Source organism: Centrocercus urophasianus, unplaced genomic scaffold, assembly GCF_019232065.1.
Source record: "Centrocercus urophasianus isolate 14NV4802_14NV808 unplaced genomic scaffold, USGS_Curo_1.0 seq_9, whole genome shotgun sequence".
NCBI classification, from domain to species: domain Eukaryota; kingdom Metazoa; phylum Chordata; class Aves; order Galliformes; family Phasianidae; genus Centrocercus; species Centrocercus urophasianus.
The window spans coordinates 39,822,764-39,835,505 of NW_024885532.1; the positions used below are offsets into that span (position 1 = coordinate 39,822,764).

General features: G+C 44.3%; 1 protein-coding gene across 2 annotated transcripts in view; it reads left to right on the forward strand.

The window, feature by feature from the left end:
* Window positions 1-286: 286 nt before the first annotated feature.
* Window positions 287-12,742, forward strand: part of SESN3 (sestrin 3) — a 38,555-nt gene continuing 26,099 nt past the window's right edge. For both annotated transcript variants that reach the window (XM_042838698.1, XM_042838699.1), the window contains exon 1: window positions 287-358. The gene's annotated coding sequence lies outside the window, so the exon portion shown is untranslated. The remainder of the gene's footprint in view (window positions 359-12,742) is intronic.

Below are 12,742 nucleotides of genomic sequence, written 5' to 3' on the forward strand. Positions count from 1 at the left end.
GCCGGCAAAAGCTCTCCCCATTGGTCGCCGGCGTGTGGCTCTCGTGATTGGTCGGTCGGCGTAGCGGTGGGCGGGGCGGGAGGCGCGGATTGGTGGAGCGCGCAGGGGTGTGTGCTCGGGGGGCAGCGGCCCGGAGCGGGGAGCTGGGGCCGCGGCTGGAGGATGGGGGCGGCCGGCGGCGCGGGCTGCTGAGCGGCACGGAGCCCAGCACAGCCGAGCCTCGGTCCCCGCCGCACCCCGGCCCGGCCCCGGCAGCATGAACAGGCTCAGCGCCGGCTCCATCGGCGGCGGCGGCGGCGCTGCATCCGCCGCCGGCCAGTACAGGGTGTGCGGCAATTGCCGGAAGGTGCCGAGACAGGTAGCGGGGGGCACGGCCGTGAGTGCGGAGGGGCAGCGGGGGGTGTTGGATGCTGAAGGTTCGGGGGGTCGGAGTGGGGCCGTGGGGTGCAGACAGCCGTGGAGGGGGGAGGGCGAAATGGGCGCAGGGTGAGGGCTCGGGACCGGGAATTAGGGGTGAAGGCAGCGGGGTGGGAGTGTCGGGGGACAGGCGGTGCCGCCCCGGGGTCGCCGTGGGGCTGCTTACGAACTCGGGAGTTCGTCCCCAACACCTTTTCGAGGGCGAGGAGCTCTGGGAATCAATGCTGTAAAAAAATACACGAAATCACTCCAAAAAGGCCTTCCGCAGCCGCGCTCCGTGCGCTGAGCTCAGCCCCGTTCCGAGCAGCTCCGCCGCCCCACGCTGTGCCGCCCCGCTCCGCCGCCCCGGCGAGTTGCGCTCCGGTTGCGCTGCGCCAATGAATTAAAAGCGCTGAGCTGTGCAAACGCGACCGCCCCGAGCCCGGGAGAGACTGCGATTCAATCCGCTCCGGCTTCGTCTTCCGAAAGGCTGAGAAAGTCTCGAAGTCAGCGAGCTCAAATATTTGCGCTCTTTGTCCAAAATCTGTTTTTCTTCCTCTGTGGGTCAGGCCAAGTGCCAATCAAAGTTGTTTTTCCAGCCTCTCTTCCCTGCAGTACGAGCGCTCTTTTTTGCTTTTTTTTTTTTTCCAAGGGTTTGGTTTTTGGACAGGAGGTGTGTGTTAGGGGAGGGGGAGGAGAGATGTTAGAGCCCGGTCGGAGGGCGAAGCCGATCTCAAAAATCATGTTTCTAGGCTGTTTGAATGGAAAGAAAATCTTATTAAATGTGCGTGCTTGGTATGCGCGGTTATTTTTTCCATAAACTCTTGGATCATGTTACGGCTGATACTCGGTGCTGGGCTCTGAGCTCAGCCTGCGAGAAATGCGATGGATCAGAGCCGCACATCGGCGGCTTAACCATTTCCTGGCAGGGCCGAACCCCCCGGGCTGCAGCGCTGCCTTTGGGGCAGCGGTGACACGAAGAAAGGAGTGGGGTTTAAGCCCAGAACAGCTTCAGACCTGCCTTAAGCAGTGCCAAATATGTGGAGAAAGTGGGGAGGGAGTGTGCTGCCTTCTGCCAGATCATCAAAACGTTTTGTTGACAAATAAAGTGGTGCTTGGCAGCGCTGGCATGTCTGAAATTAAATAAAAATGATTAAGTTGCTGTTGGTTTTTGGAAGCTGCACTCACGCCGTGCTGGGTAGGGCTGGTTTTGTGTGCTGCTTTGATACTGGGGGGTAGGAGTAGGATTTACAGTCAAGGTAACAGGAAACTTTCCCTAATTAGGTGTTTTTCAGTAATTAGGGAGGATATAGGTAATAGGACGGGAGAGGGTGGTTTTAAACTAAAAGAAGGGAGATGTAGATTGGATGTTAGGAGAAAATCCTTTGCTCAGAGGGCAGTGAGGCCCTGGCACAGCTGCCCAGAGAGCTGTGGTGCCCCATCCCTGGAGGTGCTCAAGGCCAGGTTGGATGGGCCCTGGGCAACTTGAGCTGGTGGGGAGAACCAGCCCATGGCAGGGGTTGGGACTGAACGGTCTTTAAGGTCCTTTCCAGCCTCAGCCATTCTATGTGATAATGTTTCTATGGCAAAACTTAGGAACCTGCCCTGGTTTTTCCACGGTGGCATAAACTGCTGCAAAACTGGGGAAAGAAAAGAGAAAGCTTGTAGCCCACGAAATCCAGCCTGTTCCTTGAGATGTGCATTGTGCTTGTGTTGGTTGCACAGGACATCGTTGCATCTGGTTTTTTTTGGCAGGGCAATAAACATAGAAGCAGAAAGCTGCTGACTTCATCTGTAATCATTTAAAAGTTGGTATAATAAAATCACTGTAAATTTTAACCTTTTGCACTTTACTGGCAAGCGTACAACTAGAAAACAGGGAGAAAACAACAAGGCTTAGTGGAAGTGAGATGCAGATTTGGCTTGAGACTCAGAGTAATAATCTTCAGATAAGTGCTGCCTCATCTGTTCTTTTGATGGTACTTTTTTTTAAGCTCATGTGATAATATGCTGGAAGGATGATTGGCCTTAAAATGTGCTGAATCTCTTCTGCCCTCCTCAGTCTCAAGCCTTTATCTGGAGGCACTCAATGCCTGCAGCTGGGCAGTGCAGTGTCAGTAAGACACGAGGCCGAAGCAGCCTCCTGCTTGGTGCCACAGGGCGAGACTGCAAATAGCCTGGAAGATTTTGAATGCTGATGGGTGAAGGTGAGCTTCTCTTTCAACAGGAGCAGCCAGATGCAGTACTTCAGATTTCAGATCATTTCCGATTGATCACAGTGATGTAATGTAACGAAGTTCTGTTGTACTTGCTGAGGATTTTCTAGTTAAATTGGCCTACGAAGAAGATTTTTCATAATAAAAAGAATCATTTCTAGTTGGTTTTCTTGTTAGGGACACTTCAAGTAACCAGGTATGCTTGCAGAACAATTGCTACTGATGAGAGGGGTGAGGTGGTTGTAGCCATGAGAGCTGTGTTGCTTTTCCTAATCAAAGGATGACACCCAGTGATTGGTGAGGCTGTTCTAGACTGCAGGTGAGCTTGTTGGAAAGGCAGTCAAGGCTAAAGCTGCGATTCAGCTTAAAATAAATGGAAGAACGAGCAAAATTAGATCAGTAGTTCAGTTTGTGGATGTGATAAGCAGGCTTTTTAACTAAAACGTGGTGTTTTTGTGTATGGGGAGGCACATAAGCACATGAAGTGGTGTGGGAATGTTGGAGCCAAGAATTTCATTGAGGTGGCTGAAAGCTATTGCTGTTTCTGTGACCCATGTGGTTGTCAGATCTGGAGGTGGAAAGTCCTCAGCTGGCTGCAAGCTGCAGCTTGTCCCAAACCCCAGCTTCTGTACCCAAAAGAAATCTGCATCCTGAGCAAGCCAGAAGGGTGCACACAGGAGGGGCTTGGTAATCCTTTGGACAAATAACTGCCTCAGGAAGGCTTTGTGCAGTAAGCAGAGAGTCTTTAGGGGATGGAAAAACCCCAGCATGTCAGGAAGTGTAAGAACAGGGAGAGTTCACCAGTTGGTGCAGCTCAGTTGCAAATGGTAATGCATAGATAGTAAAAGGATCTTTTTTTGTGCAAGTACAGATGAGATAGAAAAGAAAATGTGTTAGAGTGGTCCCAGAATTAAATACTTGTTTTGTGCCAGGTGTCAGTAAGGGAGATGGAGGGCAGCGCTGGGCAGCCGAGGGAAGCCTGAGCCCATCTCCCTCCTGGTGTCCTGGGAGAGCTCTCAAATCCCAGATCTGTTCCCTTTTTTTTTTTTTCACAAACCTGCCAAATGTGGGTGATCTCTGGGAGGAAAAAAGCGCTGAATGTGAGGGGTGGAATTTTCCATGCTCTGCATCCCCCATGCCAGTCTCCTTCAACATGAATTTCAGCAATAGGCAATTTACTACAACTGATGTAGAAGGAAAAACATACAGATAAATGAAAAATGCATGTGATACCACCAAAGTAGGTCACACTAGACTTAAATCGTAGCCTTCTGCTGATGAGATCTGCTGTAATGTCCTCTTCTGAGAGCTGCAGATTGACTGAAACTAGATCTCATTCATTAAACATCTGAAGTAACATCACAGGCCGAATTTCTGGCTTCACCAGCAAGTCATCTGGAAGTAAATGTTGTTCTCAACAGCAGAAAGTTTAAATAGGTTTGGAAAGCATTTGGGGGAATTTGTGACCGAAAAATTGAAGATCTGTCAGTAGGATGTGGTAGCTCTGTGGGCAGGTGCTGCTGTAAGCTGTGCTGGCTGCTGCACGTCAGCTGTGCCAGCCCTGTGGGCACTGCAGACCTGTGGTCTGCCCCGTTTTGTCTGTTTTTCTGTTCCCGTAGTGAGCAGAGCGGTGATGGGGCTGGAGATGGTGGTGGGCCGCAGTGATGGAGGCTGGCATTGGCTTTTCAGTACATCGCTTTCAAAACTAATCTGGTTTAACACTTTCCTGAATCATGATGGAAGTGTGACCATTTCTCAGATACATACAGGAGAGAGAAGTGGTAAATATTGGCCATCTGGTGGAAGAACAGAGTGTTTCACAGCAAGATGGGACACCTTGAGCAGCAGAGTACTGAAGAGTTGGAGTGAGATGCAGTGGCATGGCGTGTAAGAGTCACCTGTAACTGCTCATTACCTGTAAGTCTGGTTAAGCTCCATGTAGGGGCCAGGGAGGGGGATTTCAGTGTACTGGAGGACCAGGACAGTCCCACAGGATTTTGCAACTGGGAGGAAGGAAGCCAGGATGGATCACAGTTCAAAAGGTGCAGAATTGAGCTGGGTGGATGCTCAGAGAAATAGATGACTTACTTTACAAAAGGAGAGTAAAAGACTTTTGCTTTTTTAATCCAGTAGAAATACGGGGTTATGATGGATGTCCATAAATACATCATACAGTAAGAACCAGCAAGGAGAAATAAGCTGAGGAGCAGATGGATATAAAATGGTCATAAATACAGTTAGGATGGAAAATTACGTGTCCAGGGCTGTGAGGTTCTGGAAGAGTTTGTTCTAGGTCTAGATTGTCAAAAATACACCTGCTTTTAAGATAGAAAGTGTTGTGAATGTCATTCAATGATGTAGTGCTAACAATAGCACTGGCCTAGACTCAGTGAGTTGAGGTCATGTCAAAAAAAAAGAAAAAGAGAGAGAAAGAGGGGGGAGACTTTCATTCACTTTAATGTTTCACGTGGGTGAATAAGGAAATAGCCCAAAAGTGAACCAAAAATAGTCTGATGTCAGGTCTCAGAAGCTCCTGTAAGCAAAAATGCACATCACCATGAGTCATACAGGTGCTGTCACCTATTCTGTAGAAGTTAGTAGGCCTCTCAAAGACATCTCAACTATTGTAAGGAAAGCCAGCCTGGTTCAGTGGCTTCTGAACATATGCAAACTAAAGCTGCTTTGCCTTTGCTTGAAAAACACCCCTGGTTTTCTGTGATGCAGCATCTTCACATTACTGTTCTGTGGCATGGTACTCCAGTACTGTGATTGGTGTTGGATAACTGGCCATGATGCTTGGCAGAGCATCTTACTTTGTCAATCTGAACAATGTCCAGTGTAGTTTTGTGCTGCTCTTGGTCACTCTGTAGTTATCTTAACTCATGGTTGCCATGTAGGCAACTTTAGGTCTTAGGTGGGCTTCTTTCTAAAGAAGTTCTCACAACAGTTTGCAGTCTTTGGCATGAAGAGCTAACTCTTTATCAAATCTGATTGTAGTGACTGTTGTCTGCAACACAATGTGTGCTTCTTGTCCATTCCCTTGGAATGGAGCTGGGGAGAAACCAACTCAGGTCACTGCAGTGCTGAGCCCATCTGCACGGCTGGGGCAGAAATGGGGAGTGTGGTCTGTGAGGGTCCAGAATGTAAAAACCAGGCTCTAGGCAATCAACAGGACTCTCACCCTCATCGTTTGGTCCTATTTTCCTGGAAGGATTGGCTCTATAAATAAATAAATAAACAAACCCCTTACTTCCCAAGATTCTTCCTTTTAGAATATGTACATCTGAAAGTCCAGTGATGATTGATTTCTGTCCTCCGTTCTCACAATCTTTTAGCAATTTCTATCTTGTTAGAATCTGATCCTTTAAAATAATTGTTCTTTTGACTGTGTTCGTTAATGTTTGGCTTTGGTGTCTGGAATTGGAGAGCAGTACTGTTTCTTCAGCATGTCTGCTCTTATTGAGTGTTCCTGTTTTCTTCTGCTTTGTATCTTAAGTGTCAGTATAAAACTTTTTTGTTGTACCTTTCTAGTCTCATGTGCTAAAAATGAGAATGCAGTTTTTGAGCTGACCTGTGGTAAGAATGACAGGGGTGAAATGAACCTCCAGTGGAGGATGAAGTTTTGCAGTGACGAGCTTTGTATGAACTGCGCTCATGTAGAATAGTCACTTTTGTTTTAAAAAGTAAAAAAGAAAGGAAATGTATTCTCTGAATTGCAGGGAACTAATGGAGGCAGGAGGGGAATGGGAGCGGGGGGGAGGATTTTCTTCAAAAGAAACCTTGAGGCTTAGCGTTGAGGGCAAGTTGGCCAAGTGTGGACGTTGTCTTCTACTAAGACTTACTGTTGCTGGTAGGAGTGGTGCCTTACGTTAGCCAAATCGCAGGCTGTGGTTTGGAGATGTGGATTCTGTGAGCATTTGCTTTAAATTTATGCATATTACTTAATTAGTGCTTCAAACTTCATGTCTCTTTAAATGATGATGTTTTGAAATCTAAACAAAAAAAAAGATGGCTCATTAAGCATCCTTGGTTTTTCCTCTCTCACATTGGCAAGGGAGATGTTGATACTCGTTTGGTTCTCTCTTTGAACTATTTTTTTTCTGGCTAGAGACACTTGAGAGAGAAGATAGTGGTGTAATTCTCCTCTGGTTTTGCTTAGCTAGGGGAGTTTGTCTGGAGATCTTATTATCAGAGTTCCATTTCCAGGGCTGGAGAGTAAGAATGGATTGCAGTTTGCATGGCCAGACTGAATATTGGCTTTTGTCTAAGTGGGTCAGGATAGACTGGGGGGAAGAGTGGTGTTTTCAGTAGAAAAGAGATTCAAATTATCAGGAGGGAGATCTTTATTAATGAGAAACGGCACATCATCAGCTTTGGAAAAATCTGCATGGAAATAATTCACGCTATTTGATTTCCCTGTTCTTTGCAGGTGTTCCAGTTTGTATGCTGAGGTCCTTCCCATTGCTTTCTCAGCAGCCCAGCCTGGTAGTCTGTGCCTTTTAAGTAGAAGCTATAGGAAGTGTGATGTAGATGACTCAAATGTGTTGTAAATATTTTATATAACATGTATATTATATAAAATACAAAAGTATTTCTGAGGTGGGGATATTCTCTGCAAACAGTTCTCTTTTTTTCCCCGTTTATCAATCAGTGCATTGAATGCATTAGTGGTGTTTCAACAAATTGTATGGGATTTTCTGTGTGACACCTTGGGCAAACTGGTGTTACTGATAATAAGGGAGACTGTGATCGAGGGCTATTAATTTCAATTGTCTCTCTTAACTACTGGTTTCTGGTTTTTGTTATAGGATACTTCTTGCATATCAGACATTGGGTAACTATTGGTTGGGACAAAATACCAGAGTAGATGAGAGTTAATATTGCATCTTCAGGATGCTGAGAAATGAACAGCTTTGCTCTTGGTATAGACTGTTATCAATCATTGACTCATTTAAACATCTTCATTTTTGCATCGTAATTAAGTTGAGAGTTAGATGTTCTGAAGTGTAGGCTTTTTTCTGCTAGGGTGTAGTGTTTGTGACAACTGCAGGCTTAACCAAACACAAGTTAGGGGAGGGCTAAGCAGAGTGTAAATGATGACAGTCAGGGTCAGAGATGGAAATTGGTGTGCTCATTCTGGAAAGGCATCTTACATCTTTCCTGAATGTCCCTGATTGCCTGAATTAGAGAAAGATAAGTAGATACAACCTCCTGATTAAACATCTGCTTTCTTTCTTGTTAATGACTCTTATATTTCTCTCAAGGTAAGCACTAGTTTTCATAGATTAGCAAAGTGGTGACTCAAGGCTGCATGCAGTCCCTTTCCTTGGGGCACTGTGTGGAAAAAAACGAATAATTTTAGAGAAATAGGAAGTATTCTTGGCTTTGTGTCTTATAAATAGGCTGGAAGCGGAGGGGATAAGCCTGTATCACACAAGTGAGTTCCCCATGCACTTGCTCCATATTGTGTGGTTAATGCATGGACCACCCTTAGAGCTGTGTTTTAAATCTTCCAACATAACAAGTGTTAGATTAACACATATGAAAGCCAGAAGAAACCACATTCTTGAGTATTATGTGGAACCATAGGTTTCTATAATCTCTTAAAGCACAGAAGACATTTGGAAGATTACTTTGAACACAAATTTTCATCTATTTGGAGCAAGTGAAAAACTTGCAAATACATTTAATGTATCTCAGTTACTGCACTTCGCAATCAAAATACGTAGTTGTGCACCTGTTTCTAGAGTATTAAATTTGAGCTTGATTTTGACATGGAACCAGAGAGGACTCTGCATTGTTACAGTTAGGTGATACTTCTAAAGATTCTTCCTTAGAAAGGAATAATGATCACAAAGAGGTCTCGCTTAACATTTTCACATGCAGATGAACGTTAAATGTGACTTGGGGATAGGTAGCTTGGGAATTGAGGAGTTTACACCACTGAGCTGCTCCACAGAACCAAAGTCAGAGTTTCATTGATAGTATGAAGGGCTCGCTGTCTTGGTGTAAACTGTTCTTAGAGCAGTATGCTTGCCTACTCAGAATCGCCTTTTGTCTGTCTCTGCGTTATTACTGCATTGGATTTGCTTTTGCTGATACTGATACAACGACTGAAAGCCAGCATATGTTCTCTCTTCTATATGGATTGTGCAGTTAAAATTATTAAGTAAAACACTATCTTAACAGCAGTGAAGCTAATTCAATAGCATGTGCTTGTAAATATGTTTCATGTCTCCTCCTTTAGCATGTGGCGAAGGGAATATAGTTATATTATTGACTGAATATATCTGGAGGTGTTTTGGCCATATGGTATTAAGTCTGTTTTAATGTAATTATTTCCATTAACTTTAAAACAAAACAAAAAACAAAAAAAAAAAACACCTCTTTTCGAGTTGATTGACATTGTTCTCAGTAAAGCACCCTCACTGCTGATTAGAGAGGTGGAAATAGTAATTTGTTCTAGCATTCAGAAATTTGATTAGACCTCTAATGAAATGGGGCGCCCACACACTGTCTAAATATTCTACCTGACACCAGTTGGATCTCATCCACGTTGGAAGAACCCTTGAAATGTTGCTTTACTACAATATGTTTTGTGTCTTGAAATCAACTGCCTTCCTGCAAATACCCACTGGGTGTTCAACCAGCAGGATGAACCTTGACCCTCCTTGGAAATCAGCATCAGGATTTGATTATTCTGCTGAGTACTCGTTGCCTTACTGCAATAATGAAGGTAGAACTAGGAAATCATAGAATCATAGAAGGCACTTGCTTCAATGGAAGCACCCATATTACTGAATAGACTTCAGAATTACTGTGCACGTGCATGGTAGGCATTGTATAGCGTACAGATGTCAAAGTATGCTGCTTAAAATTCACGAGCTATTATTGTTCCTGGGAAGCAATAAGTTGATATGAGCGCACTAAACGAAGATTAAAGTTGCAGAATGATTCCAGCTCTCCCCATGATGAGAAGGCATATTCTGTTTCCTCCGAAAGTTGATCAAAACAACCTGCAGGTGCCCTGACAGTTGCTGTAGCGCCTGTCTTTTAAGCCCTCTTAACTCAGTTGGATGCAGTTTTTGTTCAAGGGCACTACTGTCGGAAAAGTCTGAATCAGGACTCTTCATTAGTATCTTGCAGTGGAAAATTCCAGGTTTTTCTGGTAGGAAACGCATGAAAACATGAAATGCATGGTGTCCATTAGTCAGCAGCTTATTGTGATTGATTAGCGTGCAAAAGATAAGCTCTAACCTATCTTTTGGATTCTTCCTTCTAGTTTTTTTGTCAGTTATCTCAACCACTGTGGTCTTCAATTGTTTTACTTTTTGCAGTCTCTACTTGTGAGCAGATACCTTGGGAGGGTGTTGAACCAAAAGACTGCAACTCATTTATGCTGTTTTGATGCATACTAAAACTCAAGGTTTTTTTTTTTTTTTCTATCTTACACTCTTTCCAGAAAACCCAAACAAACTGTTCAACTACATCAGTAGCTTAATTTTTGCCCATGATGTTACTGGGGGAAGACAGTAACATAAGGGATCATTTAAGTAGAACCTGTCTTAAGATAAGTGACTCTTATTCCAGCAATTTAAAACTTGTTTTCTGACTTCAGTGTGGGTGCTTCACAAGCAGTTGGAAGAAAGGGCGTGTTGGTTGAAAAGGTCAACTGCAGCATTATTAAAGAGTGAAGGAACCTGCAGGCTGCCTTGTTGTTCCTCAGAGGAGATGGAGCCTTGTACGTGTTAGACGTGAGCAGAGGACAGGTGGAAAGAGAGCGGTCTTCAGCCATGCTGGAGCAGTGTCTTACCCACAGCTTTGAAAAGCAAAATGAGAATGGAGGCAGAAGGAGGGTTTCCCTCCATGCCCCTGTTCTTTAGGTGACTTATGCAAAAGGTATTTTAGATAAAGCTGTAGTTCCTTGACCTATTTATCCAACAGAAACTTGCAATACAAGCAAAAGCAGTTTGACTGTGTAGTGCTGTTGGTTTTTTATATGGGACACTCCTTTGGGTTAAGCTGTGCTTCATGAATACTTAAAGCAGCATTCAGCCATCCAACATGAGTAATTCTTGGTTTAGAAGCTAGGTCTATGACTACATATTTCTTAGAAAACTTGGGATACCCATTGCGTGGTCTGATTTCTGTCCATGCAGAGGGAAGCTGGATACAACTAAAGGCTGTCAACCTCTTAGGAGCTGGGCCTACTCCAGTGCTAGGGTCTTAGTCTGGATTTGGTTACTTCATACAGAAGGAGGGCTCGTGGACTGGAACGTAATAGGAGATCTCAGTAGACAATATGTGTTAACCACTCTTCCGTCCCTACAGGAGAGGACACAGAATAAGTGGCTTTATCATTTCTGCAGGACTTTCTGGTGTTTTTTTTTACAGCCATTAAGTCACTAAAATGCAGCCAGAAGTCCTCTTAGTGGAAGTATAGGCAGTAATCTGAGGAGACAGTGGAGCCTGTCAGCTCTGAGGTTGGAGGTGAATCTAAAGTTCTGCCGGCCTGGATGGTTACAGAGAACAAGAAAGCTCATCTGTACTGGGATACGTGCTTATGTTTAGGTATAGTGCATTTTCTATACCAGTTACGAATCTTCATTTTTGAAAATCAGCATCTCTTTCAAGCTTCAGCAGGAAAACAGAAGCTGTGTGCTTTAGGTTGTTACTGCCACCAGCTCAGCTGCGTTAAGTCAGCGTGCTGTGGAGATGGTGTCTCAGCAGTGACTCACTCTGGTAAGACCTAGGTTAACACGAAAAAAGGAAAAGAAAAGAGGACGAAAATGGAAACTGCTTGACTGCAAGTAGTCACTCCAGCAAGTTGGTGGCTTTCAGTTGTGCTACTGAGATGAAGCCTTTTCTCTGTCAGTCTCCTGTCCAAACCTCTCCCAAACTAATGGAGTATGAAATGGTTGGTGGGTCAGCTCCTTGCTTGTTGCAAAACAGGCTGCAGTCTTTGCAAATTAGACCATTTGGAGAAATAATTTGTCCTAAGTGGTGGCTGTGTTAGGATTTCCTGTCAGGTGAAGAACTTTGAGGGGCACCCTCGTGGTTCGCCCGTCTGTGGGCCCAGCACCCATAAGGATTCTGGGGACTTCTTTTAGGGAAAGCTATGTAGGAAAACTTAGTCCAGTGTAGTCATGCGTGGTATAGATAACAGCTATAATAGCTTCTGAAAAATGCATAGGAGTCAACTAATCAAAAAAGCCTTAAGCCCCTGTCTTGGACAGCGAGGTGCTTGCTCTTGGAAACTGTGTCCTTAGGCTAGAGGTAAAAGTGTGTTAGTCAGGGAGATTTTATTTTTCATCTGGCATATTCTTTCTGTTTGAGTCACGGACCAAATTTAAATGGCAGAACCCACGCTTCTCTGAAAGCAGGAGGACATTGTTCCTGTTGGGCATCCACAGGGACTGTCCTTTTCCAGACAGAGCTGGGAGAGCAGCATCAGTATTTCTTACATTATTTGAATTGTAACAAAGATGCTCAACAGTCATGAATTATAAATGAGCATTGGACTGAGAAACTGGTGCTGAGAGGGTTTTTCATTGTTACAGAAGCTTTTCAGTGGATTAACTTATGAAATTCTGTGGGTCATGTTAACATTTCACTCAGTGGAATTTTAAGGAACCATAGCCACGAGTTCTGTTTCCTGTAAACTAGAAAATTTATGCCAGCCTTGCATGTTAATATTTTTATGCTGGCTTGCGTTCTGATGGGAGCAGCTTAGCTGGAGGCCATCATGATGAGGTAGCATAGCCGAAGTCTGTATTCTTCCAGGTAAATATCAATCTAAGCAAACCTTCCTAACAGTGAGTACAGAGTGTACATACGTATTTTCTTTCTGCTTTAACTTTCAGTTTTTTCTTCACTTTTTTTTAAATCTAAATGGATGTCACTTCTGATATGGCATGTTCAGAAAAGGAAAAAACATTTTTTTCTAAAACTAGTGTTAATAAACAAAGTGCAAGTTATGCAAAATTATGAGGTAAATGATGCAATAGTTGTTGAATAAATATCCCAGTAATGTGCTCAGCCAGGCTCCTAAGGAGTTATCTGATGTGGGCTGCATGTTTTAGACCAGAGTAGCATGATGATTGTTTCTGCAATAGTCGAGTATAGCCAAA